The sequence below is a fragment of the Cyprinus carpio genome, unplaced genomic scaffold, assembly GCF_018340385.1.
Source record: "Cyprinus carpio isolate SPL01 unplaced genomic scaffold, ASM1834038v1 S000006820, whole genome shotgun sequence".
In the NCBI taxonomy this organism is placed as follows: Eukaryota; Metazoa; Chordata; class Actinopteri; order Cypriniformes; family Cyprinidae; genus Cyprinus; species Cyprinus carpio.
The window spans coordinates 108,788-127,585 of NW_024879401.1; the positions used below are offsets into that span (position 1 = coordinate 108,788).

The 18,798-nt window shown below is 38.7% G+C and overlaps 2 pseudogenes; one reads left to right on the forward strand and one right to left on the reverse strand.

Moving 5' to 3' along the window:
* Window positions 1-6,775: 6,775 nt before the first annotated feature.
* LOC109089232 lies at window positions 6,776-10,680 on the reverse strand (annotated as a pseudogene).
* Window positions 10,681-12,145: 1,465 nt separating this feature from the next.
* On the forward strand, window positions 12,146-17,764 carry LOC122145010 (annotated as a pseudogene).
* Window positions 17,765-18,798: the final 1,034 nt, after the last annotated feature.

The following is an 18,798-nucleotide window of genomic DNA, read 5'->3' on the forward strand; positions in this document are numbered from 1 at the left end:
ATATGAGCTAATTGCATTTAAATCGGCATCGGCGTTTATACCGGCCCAATGAAACATGAGAAACAGTCTAATGCTTCACTCATGTTATGAGTGTTGCTTAGTTTGCCCACCAGAGGGAGCTCTGCAACTCCCCAGTTGACAACAGCGCCAGAAATCCACTACAGAAGAAAGCTATCAGCCGAGCCCAGAGAGGGTACTCTTTTTGACGGTGAGTCTGTTCGTTCGTCATGTGAAATGATTGTAGATTTAGTTCATACACTGTATATAAAAACAGTGTGGTAGTTCTAGCTAACGGTCCTATCATTATCACTTCTAAATATTATGTACATCACTTACAGCCGCTAATGCATTGCTGTATTAGATTAGCCACAAAGCTAATACCATGTTTATCAGTGGAAGAGCGCGCAACGTTAATAAGAGGTCAAACTATAAACGTAAGCGTTTAACTTATTCTAAATATATCTGCAGTGTTTCCCACATAATGACCGCGTAACTGTGGCAGGGGGGGGCCGCGCGTGTAGTCAATGACTACAAGTTATGTACAGCGTGCGTCGAAAAAAACAACAACAACTGTTACGTTATTCTAATGCTAACATAGCTTCCTTTTTAGCAGGCCCCTAAATGCTTGCTATTAACTTGTTTGAATGTGGTTCTTCTCAAAATTGACAGCGGTGTGTTCATGACACTAACGTTAACCATTCAACTTCGAATTGATTCCGTAATCTTCCGGTAACAGTAGGCTAACTTTACGTTCGCCAGCACATGATGATGTTTTGATTCAGACTGCACAAAGAGAAGAGGAGAAGAAGATATAGGGTCCGTTGTGAATGTGTCTGTGAGAGCAACATATAGTGTAGTTACAGTAATTACAGTAGGTACGTCAGAAAGAAAAGTTTAAACCCAGAGGGGCACATGGTAAATAAATGTGAGCTGAACAAGCGCTTTTTTTTTTTTCTTCTTTTTTACAGATTGTTTCAAAGCCAGCTTTACAGACATAACAGGAAATGTTGTAATAAATATAGTTAAATATAAGTAGGTAATAGGTAATTACCTATTTGCTTGACAAATAAAAAAAAAATATATATATATTTCTCTCTATTTCTCATTTTTTGCCTATGTAGGAGAATCCCTGTTTATTATTATTATATTCTAATGATGACATGAGTAATGATACATGGTGATATTATTTAATACACATGCTTAGTCTTTCTGCCCTACAGATGGATGAAAAAGGTGAACGCTGTAGCAGCAAAGTGTGGGACTACTTCTGCAAAGATTCCTCTAATGCAGTGTTCTTTTGATCATTAAAAAATATATACTTTTGATGTGCAATTTAGTCATTGAGACTGTAATCTAAGGCTTTTTTAACATAATCCCTTCTGGAAAATGGTTTATACAGCCCACATTCATAGAACAGGCAGATATTTTGCTATTGAATGTTGTGTAAGTGTAGTTTATAGAAATGGGTCCTAATATCCATTTATTTTCAAAATCAAAAAATATCGCTTATAAATCGGCTCTTTTCGAGTTAATATCGGCATCAGCATCGGCCCCCAAAAATCCATATCGGTCGGGCTCTACCTAATACCGAGGGCGAACCAAGGCTAAAGCACTGAGGGACCTGCACAAGGGTGTTCACAATCCAGATGTTTCTAAAAGAGCTCCAGACCGGCAACTGATCTCACGCTCAGAGTGACAAAGGTCATTGCAAGTTCTGCTTCTACCCATCTGCCAACCGCAGCGTCCCAGCCTGCTCATCGCCGAGGGTGGCCCCCTGCATTACCCCCCACTCCCGTGCCGCATCTGCAGCAGCCTCAAGCAAGCAGTGCCGTGGAGCTGGGAGTCGGCAGGGCCACCCCGCCTGTCCAGGCCCCCGTCAACCTGGCGGTGAGCGGAAGAGCAAGAGGCCTCGGGACGGGCGACAGAGAGATAAGGATGCTCCTATCCTTTCCCCAGAGGAGGGCCAGGTGGAGAATCTGGTTTCCAAAAATCTCGACAGAAGAGCGGTTTTCTGTCTCTGGGTCCCAAGAGGGCATGGAGAGTCACGGAAAGGACCAACACCAAAAAAAAAAAACGGACCACACTCATCCTCCTCTCTCACCAGCAGGCAGCAGCAGGCAGTTCAATAGTGTTTATCAAAGGCCCTACTCACTCATCCTCTTCCAAACCGTGGAACCAGGTAAGTGTTGCACTGCAAACTCACACCCTTCCACCTCGCTGCCCCTCTGCATGTATGTCGGTGGTCCTGCTGGTCCAGCTGGCGAATGAAGCAATAGAGCCAGTTCTCTGTGGTGTCTGGGTACCTGGCTACCTTTAACATCTCGCTGATTCCTGCAGACCATCAGATTCGGCAATGCGATTCAGTTCGCCTGGCATCCCCCCTAAGGTCAGCGGCATCCGCTTCACATCAGTGAAGGCGGCCGATGCTCCTGTCTTTGCGTGCAGAGATCACAGTCCTACTGGCAAAGAATGCGATAGAGCTGGTCCCCCCAGCCAATATGGAGATGGGTTTTAAAGCCCCTACTTCGTTGTACCCAAGAAAGGCGGTGGGTTATGACCGATCTTGGACCTGTGTGTCTTGAACCAGGCCCTTCACCAGTTACCGTTTCAAGATGTTGACGCAGGAACGCATCTTTGGGTCCATCCATCCCTGAGATTGGTTTGCAGTGATCGACCTGAAGGACATATACTTGCATGTGTTGATCGTTTCCGCTCCACAGACCATTGTTGCGGTTTGCGTACGAAGGACGAGCATGTTGGTTTGAGGTCCTGCCCTCAGGGCTGTCCATGTCGCCCCGTGTCTTCATGTAAGTTGCGGTGGCATCCCCCATTGCTCCCCTGAGAGAACGGAGGGCGTTCACATTTTCAACTACCTTGATGACTGGCTCGTACTAGCTCAGTCTCAGGATCAGTTGTGTGCAACACAGGGAATTGGTGCTTTCGCACCTCAGCTGGTTGGGCCTTCGGGTCAACTGGCAAAATAGAAAACCCTCCAAGCACACCACATACAAGGAAGTGCTCAGGTTGGATTCAGTCGAGCATGTCTCATGCAAGGACATGCTCAGTCGGTGTTGAACTGCCTGAATATGTTCAAGGGCAGGACGGCAGTCCCACTGAAACAGTTTCAGAGGGCAACACACCATATACCAGCTCCAACACAAACCAACCCGCCGGCAAACCTTCACATGAGACCCGCTTTAACACGGGCTCCAAGGCTGAGTCCTGAGGTAGGCGTGGCTACACTGCACTCACCGGGTCCGAGTCACACCAGCCTGCTGCCAAACCTTCACCCCATGGTCAGATCTTGCGTTTCTCCCCTAGAGCAGGGCATGTCTCCAGCCATGCTGTGGTTAACACTGATGCCGCTTCCACCTGCTGGGCCATGTTTGATGGGGCTTGCAGTGTCCGGGGTTTGGACGGGCCTCCACCCTGCACTGGCACATCGATTACCTAGAGTTGCTGGCAGTGGGCCTGCCTTGATCTGTCACAAAGGGCGCTTACTAGGCAGCATGTACTGTGTCTGCATGGACAACACTGCGACAGTTTGCATACTGTACATCAACCGACAAGGTGGTCTACATCCCGTCGCATCTCACTTGCCACCACCTCCTCTGGAGTCAGAAAGCATCTGAGGTCACTTCATGCCATTCACATTCTGGTCTGCTCCCAGACGGGCCAGCTGATTTTGCAGTCATTTCAGAGCGCTCAGGTAGACCTGTTTGCCTCTCCAGAAACCTCTCACTGAAAGTTGTTCTACTTTTTGACCAAGGGAACACTCGGCATGGACGCACTGGCACACAGTTGGCCCCAGGGCCTTCACAATTTGGTGGATATGCGTCTCCCCCAGTGAGCCTTCTTGCACACATTGTAGTTTCTGTCAATGTAAACTCTGCTCCTGCTTGCATTGGCCTCCATCAAGAGGGTAGGGGACCTGCTCACTGTCGAGCGAGTTCGGGCCAGCTGATGTGCCCAAAATTCCCACGATTCCCACTGCTCCCTTCAAGGAACAAGTGTTGAGCCTGCAAGCCACTGCCCCCAGTGGAAGCAGACCCAGCCCTAGCTTTGCTTTTTCCAGTCTGGGCATTGAGATGCTACGAAAACAGGACGCAAAGCTTCAGGACCTCAGACCAGCTCTTTGTCTGTCATGGAAACCAGCAGAAGGGAAATGGCATCTCTAAGCAGAGGATGGCCCAGTGGATTGTGGATTATCAGGCACAGGGTGTGCCCTGCCCATTCAGGTTGCAACTTCACTCTACTAGAAGTGTTGTATCCTCCTGGGCGCTGGCTCGTGGCGCCTCGCTGGCAGACATTTCTATAGCCTTCATGTGGAGCTGGTATCCTCCATGTTCTTAACTCAAATGGGTAAAAACACTGAGAGGCCCTGGCTTCAGGTCGGTTTTGCTAAAAACCGCTCCAGAGAGTCCATATTGAGACATTTGTCGAGCTCGTCTGGTGCCAGGCCCTCACTCAATGAATCCATGAGAACCGGTAGAGGGCTGGGTTCCATTTGTAGAGACCCAAGTGTAATAATGTGTAAAAATCCACGGGTATAGCCTCAGAGCCCGTGTTTTCCATGGTAGACTTCTGCTATTTTCCAAGAGGGTTACAATTACCTCTAATCTTCATATATGCACCTAAACGGTTTGTCCATATGTGTAAGTGCTTCCGAAACCGCCTTCGGGAAGGATGGAGTTTCCACAACGTTCCTGTCCCAAGCTCAACAGAATCGTGTGTGATTGGCTATGATGTGCAACGTTGTACAAACATGTGAAAAGAAATATGTCGCATTTAATAAATTCCTGATAGACACTTTTCAGTTTCATTTTCATTTTATTTTGCGATAGATTTTAAACTGAATTAAATCAGTTTAATTATACAGTGGCAATAATGTATGCTAGAGAACATAATGTTCTTGTTTTGTATTAGGCCTATAGCACCACCCAGTGTCTGGTGCATGTGGGGATGCCGAAGTAGTGGGGGTTTGGGGAACCATCATACCAATTTTGAGATCTCAACTTTTAACTGACTTTTTAGACACTTTTAGAGCAAAACATTACAAATCCTGTAACAGGCAAAACAGTACAAATACAATACATAAATAGTCTTGAACCCCTAATTATTATATGTATGAATTAAATTGGTTAAAACTAGAAGAAATATAAGAATTAATGGTGAAGAGAAATCATTTGTTTGCAGATGCCAGGTGTTTTTGTTGTTGTTGTTGTTGTTGTTTTTTGTTGTTGTTTTTTTTTTTTTTTGCCGTGCATAAATTAATTGTCCGAAAAATGTCCAAATACCTTTCAGGGCCACTGTATGTATGTGTGTATGTATACATGAGAAAATCAAAGAAGGCCTGTAGCCTGCAGAGCAGTACTCATGTTTATTTGAAAGGTTTACTACCGTTGAATAAATCTGCAGTCTGTCTGCATGGTGAGCTCACCGCCTCAGCACAGATGTTCACTGAAACGGCACACTGAGGAAATGCTGTGACCACTTTTTTTATTTTAATCTTCTCTCTCATTATCTTAGCTCTTTTTTCTTCTTCTTTCAATTTTGCATCACTCCACTGGCTTGCACAATATTTTGCTGGTAGTCAAAACACAATTGGATTGGTGTATTATCTTTCAATTAGCTCTGAAGCAGGCAATCTGCATGATCTCTCAGCCTTTCTCGTCTCTGTAGAGATTATGAGGGTCAAAGTTCACATATCTTTCCTGCTTTAGTCAGACATGCATATTCATGTGAATGACAGTTTTAAAACTAATGTTGCAATAATTGCCAGTGTTAATTACAACCCCAGCCTATTTTTGAATGAGAATTTGGTAAAATTTATGCAGAGTTAAATGTTTTTGTAGCCTTCTGTTTTTTGTGTTTTTACCTGGTATTATAGACAGCAGCCAAATAAAAAAGTAATTGCTTTAATACAAAAAGTTTTACATCTCAGCTCATGTTTTCAAATCTCCTGTTGGATAAGGCAGTATTTACTTAATTCAGAAGACTTTTGTAGAACAACATGACCATCTTGTGTTATTTTTGTAGTAGTGATTGAACTACTAACAGAAAACTGACCAGAAGCAAGGTACGATTTTTGCCAATTAAATTTAATTGCCATTTTGTCAATTAAATTGTATTAATATTTCACAAATTACTGTTTTTACTGTATTTGATATTTTTGATCAGATACATGATGCCTTGGTGCGCAGGCATATATTAATTTTTGAACTTCATTTAAAAATATTTAAAATCTTATGACCCAAACAATACATGTTCAGTTACACATTTTAAAGAACAAAACACTTTCAGTACCCACAAACTTCAAGTAGGAACGCATATTATAAAACTTCAAGTTAAACAATTGTGAACAGTTGCATTGATTTGAGGAGCTACCCAACATACTCCATTCAAGCCCTTTTGACTAAAAAAAAAAATCCCAAGTTCTGTCATTATTCATCACTTTCAGGCCTGTAAACTGGACAGCTCATGGGAGAGGGTGAAATAAAGGCAAAAATTGCCAGTAGAAAAAGCTTATTTGTCATTTTTACAGGTTCAATGAAACATTTAAGCTTCAACATTTCATATATGTAAAATCAGATATCATACCTTCCTTAGCAGCTTTCAGACATGTTATAACGTTTAAACATCATAGATCCTTCACACTTTATCAATTCCAACATAAATATCTATAAACATGTACCTTTTTTTGTTAATCAAGTTCTTTAGTGTAATGAGCAAGACTATATTTGCAAAAAAATGCTGTAAACGGGTTGTTTTTGGCTCATGTTTCATTCCATCCATTTCGTCCATTCCATCTTCTTTTATTCGCTTTTCTGCCAGGTCCACGAGGGTGCAGGAGGCTGTAATAGAGTCCCAAAAAACCCAGTCCCATTAAATTTGACACTAATATAAAAATAGAATTGGCAGGAAGTAGTCAGTCTGTTCAGATTCTGGTTTGAGCAAAAAACAACAAAATAGGTGCAGCAAGGTTGTGACACAAAGTAAAAATGTAATACAGTGTCATGTGAACTCTGGTGTTCCTCCTTTAATGTTAAAGAAAGTGAAAATGAGAATAACTCCAACAACGGCTCGATAAGATGTTCAAGGGCTCGTGAAGTGCAGAAGCTGGTCTCCTCCAAGAATGCCCAGATGGTTCCCAACAGCCAGATGCAGGCCATTGCTACAGTACTGTAGATGGGAGAGCATGATGAAGAGTGTGAGGCTGAGGATTCGAGGGGTTTATGGTGAAGATTTTGTAGGACAGATATATGACTGTTGGGATTCCAGAAGGCATGTGTGTTAAGGTGAGGTAGAGATTGCCGTAAACCGCGACGATAGTCCCTACTGTGGCCCAGGCTATGGTGAGAAAAGACAAGGCCATGCTGATATCTAAAAAAAAAAGAGAGAGATTTTTTTAAGTCTGATTATGGTCAAAAAAAATTGTATTACACAGTCATATTTAGGTACAAGAGTGTAATAAAAAATAAAGAAATAAATTCATAAGTCTAAGTTAAAAATGTCACTGCATTTTTACAGTACATTTTCAAGCAAAACATTTTAATATATATTATATATATATATATATATATATATATATACATATATTAGGTTTTTTAGGTGATATATCTGCTATTTTTATCATCATATCAAATTAATGAAAACTTACATTACCATTTTAAAAGTATGGGGTTGGTGAGATTTTTTTATGTTTTTTCAAAGATGTCTCTGATGCTCACCAAGGCTGTGTTTTATTTGATGAAAAATACAGTTAAAAACAGTAATATTGTGAAATATCATTACAATTTAAAATAGCAGTTTTGCTCATTTTAAAGCTGAATACCCTAACTATAGTTTCTTTAAAAATCTTACTAACCCCAAACTTTAAAATGTAGGTATTCTGATAAATCATGAGTAGATTTACGTACAGATGTGCATGTAGTGATCGTATCTGTGCAGGACTCACATTGCAAAGGAAAGCGATGCTTGTGCTCCAGTATGATGTAAGCCTGCAGAATGAGTTGAGGAATGCTCTCCAGGAACGTCTCAAACATGCGGAGCATGCTAAGATCGGTAGCAAGACCGATAAGCTGTGACTGCTCCTTCTGTCCTGAACGCAGGGCTTTAAAACTCTTCTTCAGGAGACAGATATACCTTAAAATAACAGATAGGCCAAAAATAAATAAATACAAATAATTCATTAATGAGTAGCCCAACCAAATGTGTGATTGTTATATTTTCAGTTGCTTTCCTCCTTATTTTAAAGCAGGGGTCTCAATGTCCACTTTCTTGCAAAACTTTAACTTCACACCCTAATCAAACACACATGAACAAGCTGATGGTCTTCAGGAGCACTAGAAAGTTACAGGCAGGTGAGTTTTGAACAAGGCTGGACCTAAAACTCTGCATGAGACTGGACCTCAAGGGCCAGAGTTGAGTATTGTCTGCTTAAGAGACATTTCTTCATTTACAGTTTTTTTTTTTTTTCAACTGCTATATATATATGTGTGTGTATATATATATAAATATATATATATATATATATATATATATATATATATATATATATATATATATAATATATATATATATATATATATGTATGTATATTTATATATTTATTTATTTATTTAGTTTTTCTCCATACAATACAAACGTAAATGGTTTTGAACCTCACTGGCTTTCATTGTTTGATTGTATGGACAAAAACTTTTTTTTTTTCAACAGTATAAAGAATGTCACACAGGTTTTGGAATGACATGAAGTTGAGTAAATGATGACAGAATTTTTTGTTTGGATGAACTATCATTTTAATATTTGAAATATTAGGTCCACACATTTCAAACTGATTCAAATGATAAATTAGCATGACGTTTACCTTGTAAAAATGCCTATCTGCAGTACATGTATCCCGATCAGATGGCAAAGTGGACAGACCCTTGTCATCTTCTTCATAATTGTCCTTGTCATCTTTGAACCATGCATAGCTGAATGCCTGTATGCATACAGATCCAACCAGAACAAACACGAGAGTCAGTATGGCCCAGGTGAGATGTCCTCTACTGAAGTACTGCATAGATAACATGAAGTCTGATCCAGTGTCTCCTAAATAAAAAAGGACTCCAAAAACTGTGCATAGCCACCGGAACCAGGTAAATTTCTCTCCAGATGTCATAATTATGATTTATGGCATTTGCTGAACACTTCTGGCAGAATCGTCTTGTTAATGCTGAATAAGCAGACAGACATTTGGTTCCTTTAGACGAGAACAGCTGGTTGACTTGTTCTCCTCATGTCTTTATCCAACCTGTATTGAATGACAGAACATTTTTGTAATATTTTTATTGATTCATTTCTTTAAGTGTTCATTACGTTCATGTTATCTAAATGTATTTCTCCTATGTATTTACGTTCTGGATTTTGTCCAGTACAAGTCACTGCACAATGAATGATTAATGATTACGTAATGTGTACAAAATGTGTGTGTGTGTGTGTGTGTGTGTGTGTGTGTGTGTGTGTGTGTGTGTTTTTTTTTTTTTGTGTGTGTGTGTGTGTGTGTGTGTGTGTGTGTGTGTGTGTGTGTGTGTGTGTGTGTGTGTGTGTTTGTACTTGTTTAACATTATGGGGATCAAATGTCCCCACAAAGAAAGAAAAAAAAAACATACATTACATACATCATGAATAAAAAAAAAAAATAAATTATATTTGGTTTAAAAGAAAAACAAACAAAACAAACATTCTTTAAGTAATAGGTATTATTATGGGTAAGAAAATTATTGTTTGGTCAGTATAAAAGTAATATAAGTCTATGGAAAGAAATTTACAGAAACAAATGTGTGTGTGTGTGTGTGTGTGTGTGTGTGTGTGTGTGTGTGTGTGTGTGTGTGTGTGTGTGTGTGTGTGTGGTGTGTGTGTGTGTGTGTGTGTGTGTGTGTGTGTGGTAGAGAGAGAAACAGAAAGAGAGAGAGAGAGAGAGAGAGAGAGAAAGAGAGAGAGAGAGAGAGAGACCCTGGATCACAAAACCAGTCATAATGTTTAACATAGAGGGTAAGTTTATGCAACTGGCCCCAGGTCTATGTAAGACACTGTCTTAACATAGAGGGTAAGTTTATGCAACTGGCCCCAGGTCTATGTGCAATTTACATAATAAATGCAACATGTTATTATGTACTATTTTAAAGAAAACATCCTGAAAATACATAAATCGAGTACTTACTGTTTTCGTGTTGTAAAGTAAGTTTGACATCAGGACAAAATTCTTTTGCTAAGTTTCATTATCTGGCAGTGAGCGATGATCATACAGTATGAGGTTGTTTTGAGATAAGCCATAAACTGTCACTTTACAATGCTCCCGAGTATAATATTAATTTACATTTACTCTAAATAGCTGTCAGGAAATGTTCAAATTGTGAGAAGAGACATTCGTAACTTACCAGAGTTTTCATTCTTCTGCTTGCTCACATCAGCAGTGACGACGAGTCTCTGGTTTAGACCATATGATTTCTCATAATTCATATGACAGAACAAACCACTCCCTTTCTGAGCTAATCCTACAGTTACTGTGTGGTGTAATACACACCCAAATAATTCTTTAGATATATGCAAGGGCTGGACCAATGAGTAAATACAGCAATCATTCATTCCCTGACACTTTGAATACAGAAGAAATATCTTTCATTCTCACAACGGCAGCGCTCACAATTTTCAATCTCCTCAGCTTTTCTATTATTTCAAACCAGGAAGCAACAGCACATTCTGTTCATTGCTGAGATCCTAATCTGAAACTACCAATTAACTACCGTCTAACCACATGTTGGCAAAGACCTGTGTTTATGTGTGTTTGGCTGTTGTTAGTGAGAACAAAAAATGAAACACAAGAAATGCCTGTTTTGGTATGCTGCTTTACATGTTTTACAGAAAGAAACAGTTCCAAATAACTGTACTCCATGCTACAAAGTCTTTGGGCTCATTGCATCCTTTCGTTGATTACATTCTCTTTGGTTTGTCAATAGTTTTCTCCATATTTACTCATTTAAGTGACTTGTTTAAACACTTGATTCAGAATTCATACCACAAGACCATCTTACATTAGCAGGGCATCCAAAGTTATTGTCTGATCTCAGTTTGTGAACTAATTTTGATGAAAAGAATGAATAAAATATAGTCAGCCTATTAGAATTATTTCTGCAGGATCATGTGACACTGAAGACTGGGGTAATATGCTGAAAATTCAGTTTTGCATCACAGGAATAAATTTTTTGACCTGTAGCATAATTTTATTGTAATAATATTTGACAATATTACTGTCTTACTGTATTGTTTGTAAAATAAATGCAGCACTGGTGAACAAAAGCAAATCCTTTAAAAAAGTCTTAATTGTTACAAACTTTTGACCTGTAGCATAAAAAAAAAAATAAATAAAATATATAAAATAAAAAAAAAAAAATTACATAAAAGTGTGTGTCTGTGTGTGTGTGTGTGCGCGTGTGTTTGTGTGTGTGTGTGTGTGTGTGTGTGTGTGTGTGTGTGTGTGTGTGTGTGTGTGTGTGTGTGTGTGTGTGTGTGTGTGTGTGTGTGTGTGTGTGTGTGTGTAAATTTTAAGTTAAGTTAAGCAGCTGACATTCAGCTGAATGGTTCATGTTCCCTCGTACAAAATAACATAAGTAGATGACTTTATTAAATTATTAACAAAAAATTATTACACAAAAAACAAAAAAATTAACTTCAAAAAATTAAGTATTAACGCACCTATCTAATCAAGATAATTAAAACGATATCTATGCAACCAGTAAAAAACAAATTAATGATAAAAAACACTTAAACTTAAATACAAAAAAAATTTTCATTTTTGGGTTAACTAACCCTTTAATGTCTTTGTAATATAAGTAATGATATAAAGTATGTAGGCTGAAATACACAAATACACATATTAAAAAAATATATTTTACTGTCTGGTAATAATGACGATGTTAATTAAATAAACATGTATCTCTTTTTGTTTTTATTCATTAATTTCACTGTTATCCTCCTTTGTATCCACTAAGAAGGGCCCTTAAGTCTTGACCTCAAAATGAATAAAACGCCTCCTTTATTCCAGTCCAGCGGATGCCGCTACTGCATCTTTTGTCACTGTACAACGTGCCTTAAGTTGAAAACAGGGGGTGGAAGAAGAAAGACTGAAGTAGGCGTTAAGACTGACGTGCCTGCCAGATAACAAAAGTGAAGACGTGTTCCTCACTAACTCACACACACACCAAAAGTTCTCTCAACATCCACCAAGATGGGAATCCGAAAAAAGAACAACAAGAACCCACCGGTGCTCAGCCACGAGTTTGTGATCCAGAACCACGCGGATATTGTGTCTTGTGTTGCGATGGTGTTTCTGCTGGGTCTTATGTTTGAGGTCAGAATCCACTTTTGAATGAATTCATTCGCTCTTACAGATCTAACACCAGTCTTGAGTCAAAGATGACAAATCAGCCTGATCAGTGTTTATATTTTTGTTTTGTTTTTTCTATAAGAAATCTAACGGACCTTTCGTGTTCTGTCATAGTCTCGTCCCTTCCACTTCCTTTAACTGCATATAGAACTGTTACGTTACTATTTGGTTTTACCTTTAATGTGCAGCATTTTTGAATCCTCTTGCATATTTATGATTCATATAAATGAATCTTTTAGAGTAGGTTTTACTCTCAGGCGTAGGCGCTAATTGCATTCAATAGTTGGTAATTTTGATTCACACAGACATGATGCATGAGAGCGAAAGAGGAAAGTCCCTGAAACGATTAAATAATAAACTTTTAAGCCCGCGAGATAAAAAAAGAGAGAGAGAGAAAGAAAAATCACCCGCGTGGATTTATTATATTTAAAGGAGTGCTGAACGGAAAAACAGAATTGATTTGTAAAGATGATTACGAAACATTGTAGCCGCACTGATACTTTTACGCGCAAATGAAGTGTTACGTGGCAATCGGAGAATGACTGAGCGCTGTCACCGGTGCACAGCGGCAGCAGGCTCGCGATTTTTGTCACAAATGCTTTTATTGATAGATAATAACCTAATGATTTTACACCTTCAGCACTCGTTAGGAATGCGAGTTTTCACAACCGTTAGATTTGAACAATAGTTTGCTTAATATCAGCGCCAGTGCTGGTGCATCATGGGAAATGACGTTTACACTACTAGAACTGATTTTTGCACTTAAAGGGCATTTCTAAAACAGATTTAAGTAAATGATTGTATGCTCATCTATAAATTATAATATCTTGGGAAAATGTGTTTGATTAGAAACCGATTATAATTAGTGTATATATACCATTCACTTTGGGAAAAATGTGCACACAAAAACATAACTCTGTCATTTACTTACCCTCATGTTGCTTGAAATCTGCAGGACTTATTTTTTAACACCATTCATTTGCATTGTCAACCTTATTTTAAACATACAATGCAAGTGAATGGTGACAGTCTGACTGCCGTTCTCTATTACCAGAGTTATAATTTTCAGTCTGATCAACTATTACTTTATTTGTGTATTGACTGCATTTTTATATTTCTTTCCATGTAGATTACATCAAAGGTAGCGGTTTTGTTCATAACTGTGCAATACAACGTAATAATTCCAGCAAACGGTAAGTATGTGGCACTTTATACACACACACACACACACACACACACATATATATATATATATATATATATATATAATATATATATATGTATATGTATATGTATATATAATATATATATATATATATATATATATATATATATATATATATATATATATATATGTATATGTCTATTTATACAATTTTCTGTAACGTTGTTTTTGTTTTAATTAAAACACCTCAAGATTATCAGGATGTTTTGTTCTAACAGGTTTTTGTCTAACAGCTCTACTAATGATGTTTATAAGTGAACTGATAATTGATGGCACTGACACTCACTGTGTTACCCCAAAAACCCCCCCCCCCCCCCCCCACTTATAAGAACGAGCTAGATATGTGTAAAAAAAAACCAACAACTCCATCTTTTTGTTTTATCATGATTATCTCTTTTTATTTTGTAAGAATAATGCTCACTTCCAAAGTAAGGTGTAAGATCGAGTGCATTGGTTCTGTTATTCGTCATCTTGCTGTTTGCGTTTGGCCAAACAAATCAGTTCTGTCTATACTTAATTAAATCAAGAAGTTACCATACTAGGCCATACTAAGATCATGCAATTTAGCATTTAATAAGACTGCATTATGATAATTTTTAAGATTGCATTTTGTTTGATTGCGACATATAATCATTGCTGTTAATAGTGTTCATCGTCTGTTTGATTACATCATTAGCTGAACTTTACCGTACCATATGTACAATCAATTTGACATAATCACCACTGATAAGCTACTACTAAATATAATGTAGAAACGTAATTTTCTGTAAAGCTGCTTTGGAATGATTTGTATTGTGCAAAGCGCGCTATACAGATAAACTTGAATTGAATTTTGTATCATGGATTTTGGAGGTCCAGAGGAAACAGCAGTGAATTACTTCCATTACGGTCTGAAAGATGTGGCCACTGTCTTCTTCTACATGTTAGTTGCCATTATCATGCACGCCATTATTCAGGAATACGTGCTAGATGTAAGTATCCTGTATAAACTGAATAACCTTACAATGTTTTATCTGAAACAACTAACGTTTGTCAATAAATGTTCATGTGTGTCTTAATAGTGTAACACTGTTAATACTAATAAATGTTTTGATTTGTTTTCCCATTAATTTGAACCCACGACTGTTCAGAAAATCAACAGGAAGATGCACTTCTCCAAAACCAAGCACAGCAAGTTCAATGAGTCGGGTCAGCTGAGTGCCTTCTACCTCTTCTCCTGCCTGTGGGGAGCCAGCATTCTTGTTTCTGTAAGAGCGTCACTACTCTGCTTCATATAAATATGAGCTTGTGTCCAGGTCGGTGTTTATAACAGTGTCTGGAAGATTCAATTGACTTATTCTGCTTCATCTGAAGGAGAACCTCCTGTCCAATCCCGTCAGCCTTTGGGACGGTTACCCGCACACTCTTATGCCGTAAGTGCAAAGGAATTTAAATGCATTGCATGTTTACATTTAAAATAATGGAATATGTTGATTAACGACGGTAAAGCGATGGGGGTTTCAGTGTGTGCCATGAAATGGTGGAGGTTCATATTCCATCTCGCGTCACATCTGCCGATCTGCTGCATGAGCACTCATAAGATACATCTTCTTTGGTAAACTGATCTGCTGGGCTGGTTCTCATCGAGAAGAGCGTTCAAAAAGATTTCTCAAGACTCCTGATCAAAATTATCTTGCATTAGTCTACCTCTAATCTCTCTTCTGATTTTGTAGACCTACTGTATGGAACACACTGCTTTGCAAATGCAATTATCATTGATGTTTGACTTCGACGAGTCGTGGAGATGCTGAAGTTGTTGCTTGTCTTGTTTTAGGTTCCAGCTGAAGTTCTACTACATCTGTCAGCTTGGTTACTGGCTTCATGCTATCCCTGAGCTCTACTTCCAGAAGACCAAGAAAGTAAGCAAGCAAAGCGTTTGAGGATGCGCAACATGCATTGAAAACCGTATTCATGCATCCTGCTATTGTGACCGGACTGATTTCCCTTTCCAGTGGCTTTGTGTTTACCAAACATTTACTTTTTACGGAAGTTCCATGACAATAGACAATCACTGTGGACATTTTTGGATGCACATACTATATGGGATAGTGTTTATGTGGATGTTTAAGTAAATGTTGCATGTTTTGTTTTATTTTTCAGGAGGACATTCCTCGTCAGCTTGTTTATATCAGCCTTTACCTGGTCCACATCACAGGGGCCTACGTTCTGAAGTAAGCAATGTTTATTAATCATCATAAACGGTTGTCAGGGCACATATTTTTTACTACAACATAAATGACATATTCACTTGAACATTAAATTGAACTGATCCTGAAACCTGCTCTAAATACTCTACCTCTCAAAAATGTAGAGGCCAGTTTTTTATTCAAAACAATATATTAAAACACATTAAATTGATCAAAAAGTGATGATAAAGACATTTGTAATGTTACAAAAGCTTTCTATTTTACTTTCAAATAAACGAGACTTACTATTCATCAAAAAATCCTTAAAAAGGTCTCTTGGTTTCTACAAAAAAAATGAAGTAGTAGCTCAACTGTTATCAACATTGATGATGATAATAACCAAATCAGCATATTAGAATGATTTCTAAAGGATCACGTGAAACTGAAGACTAGAGTAATGATGCTGAAAATTTACATTTGCCATCACAGTAATAAATTTTGTTTTAAAATATATTAAAATGGAAAACAGTTGTTTTCAATTGTAATGATATTTCAAAATATTACTGTTTTACTGCATTTCTGATCAAATAAATGTAGCCTTTTTGAGCATTTTTTGTCCCCTCAAAATACATTTTAAAAAAAAAATACTGACCCAAAAGGTTTAGATGTCAGATATTTTTGATTGGATGTTGTTGCACCTGATTATGGCGTGGTGTAAAGTTAATTCCAAAATGACACTTTTTTAAAGACTAATACAGCATTTACACTCGTGTTTAAACCATTAATGATGTGTTTTCCAGTCTGAACCGGTTGGGCCTGGTGTTGCTGGTTCTGCATTACTTTGTTGAGTCCTCTTCCCATGTATCCCGACTCATTTACTTCAGCAATGAAGACAGACAGACCGGGTGAGTGCTGTTCATTACACAGACCAAGTCCAGTTAATAAACACCTCCACTGATTTTTATTGTGCACAGATAGATTGAATATTAGCACATTTCTGTGTTTTGAAACTCAGGAAAAGGATTGACCATTATGAAGCATGTTGTGTTATGTTAACAGGTTTTAACAGTGTGGGCTGTTCTGTTTGTGCTGGGCCGGTTGTTGACTCTTTCCCTGTCTGTTCTCACTGTGGGCTTGTGGGGGCTGGCTGGAGCAGAGAAACAGGGTCTGAACCTCGCGAGGGGAAGCTTTAATGTCCTGGTTGTTCGGTAAGCAGGGAGAAATTTCTTGTTGTATTCCTTCATCATTTCAAAGGAAAGGAAGGAATAATTAAGATCAATCATGCAAATGTCTTAAGGCATTTTGGATTGCTCTTCAGAAATTTTTCAAGAAGCAATTTTTAGCAACTTATTATAAACCAAGTGCCTTGTCATGTAATATGTTTGAATTTCTGTAGAGCTTTAAAGGAGGAAAATCTGTTAAAATCAAATGGTTTGCACCATGCGGTTTTGTGGTATGTGCAATGCTGTCCAAATCTGATTTGCATAGTTTAGTTTTGAAGTGTTTGGTTTCCAGTAGTATAAAGTGCAGAGTGAGGACGGTAACACAGTTATGTAGCCAAAAAAAAAAAAAACAAAAACCAAAAAAAACCCTCTTGGCATCAATATAAAAATTTGCAGCTCAAGTGGCCCAAAATTCCAGTCAGCCATCAAAACAGTCTCAACTCATAATATGCATAATATATAATGACATTATAAAAGCTTTTCCTATTACTTAAAGTGAGAGCCTTTTGGGACGGAATGTGATTCGTTAAACACCAGATGATGGAAAAGCAATGAGTACCTTTTGCTTTTTTATTGTTGTTTGTAATGGCACTCTGTTTCTCTCAGGGTGACTGTCCTGGCTGCACTATGCACCGCTCAGGCTTTTATGATGTGGAAATTTATCAACTTCCAGCTGCGGCTGCGACGATGGAGAGAAACATGCACAGACTCAGACCCTTAAAGAAGGAAAATCATCCGCTTCATAAGAGCAAATCAGGAAAGGTCAGTATTGCCCACTTAAGATCAGTTTACAACAGTTTATTAAAATACCACACGCTATGCGACGGGGCTATTTTAATGGTCCCGTTAGGGGTGGGCGATATGATTGATGATATTCAGTCATTTTAGAGGCTGCTGCTGCCCTTTATTTTACAATATACATCATAATGCATCTGCTGATTTTCTTCCAACTGTTTACATTCACTTTACACTTACAATCCCTCTAAGCGACAAAGTTGCAAAATTGTGGGACAAGAAGTCATTCTTAATAAAATAGACTGTAGGTTCCTAATATGGTGGAATATCTCCATGTGTATTGCCTACTACTTAGATGGCAGACATGTAGTACCTCGTTCTAGGACCAGATTTATGTCTTGTTAATCCTATTCAAATGCCAGTGTTAGAGGAAATAGCAGAGAAAGTAAGCTCATGGTGTCATTGGAGCGGTATCAGTTCAGTTCATAGCGTGCAAGTAAAATTGTGAGATTTGTGAGAGATAATCGCCAAATGGCTAAATAAATAGTTGTACCATGAGGATGTTATTGCAAATGTTTTGGAAATGATGATCGGTCATCTAATAGTCGCGCTTCTCCTCCTGCGGTACATCTTTGCAGCACAATGGTGCCCACCGTGTAAGGCCGTGAGTGTTCACGAAGCACAAACAAGTGATCATTTCGACCCTTTGCCCAACGGGGATGCGGCGGTGTGCAGGGGTAAAACGTGGTCGTAGTGTCCATAGGAGAACTGTTGCTGATTGGCATGCTCTAAGGGCTGCCGGCAGACATGGATAGCAGGTGCAGTCGAGGTGTTTGGGGTAGGTGCCACTGTGCCATGCAGTGAGAGGTACCATACTCTCAAGACACTATAAACTGGTCCAGGGGGGGTCACCTAGATCCGCTGATTGGGCAGATAGCTGGTCGAACTGATCAAAAAAATAGGCACATGCTTTTTTCTATGGCACAGTAATCATAGTACTAATTTACTACTTTCTCCTGT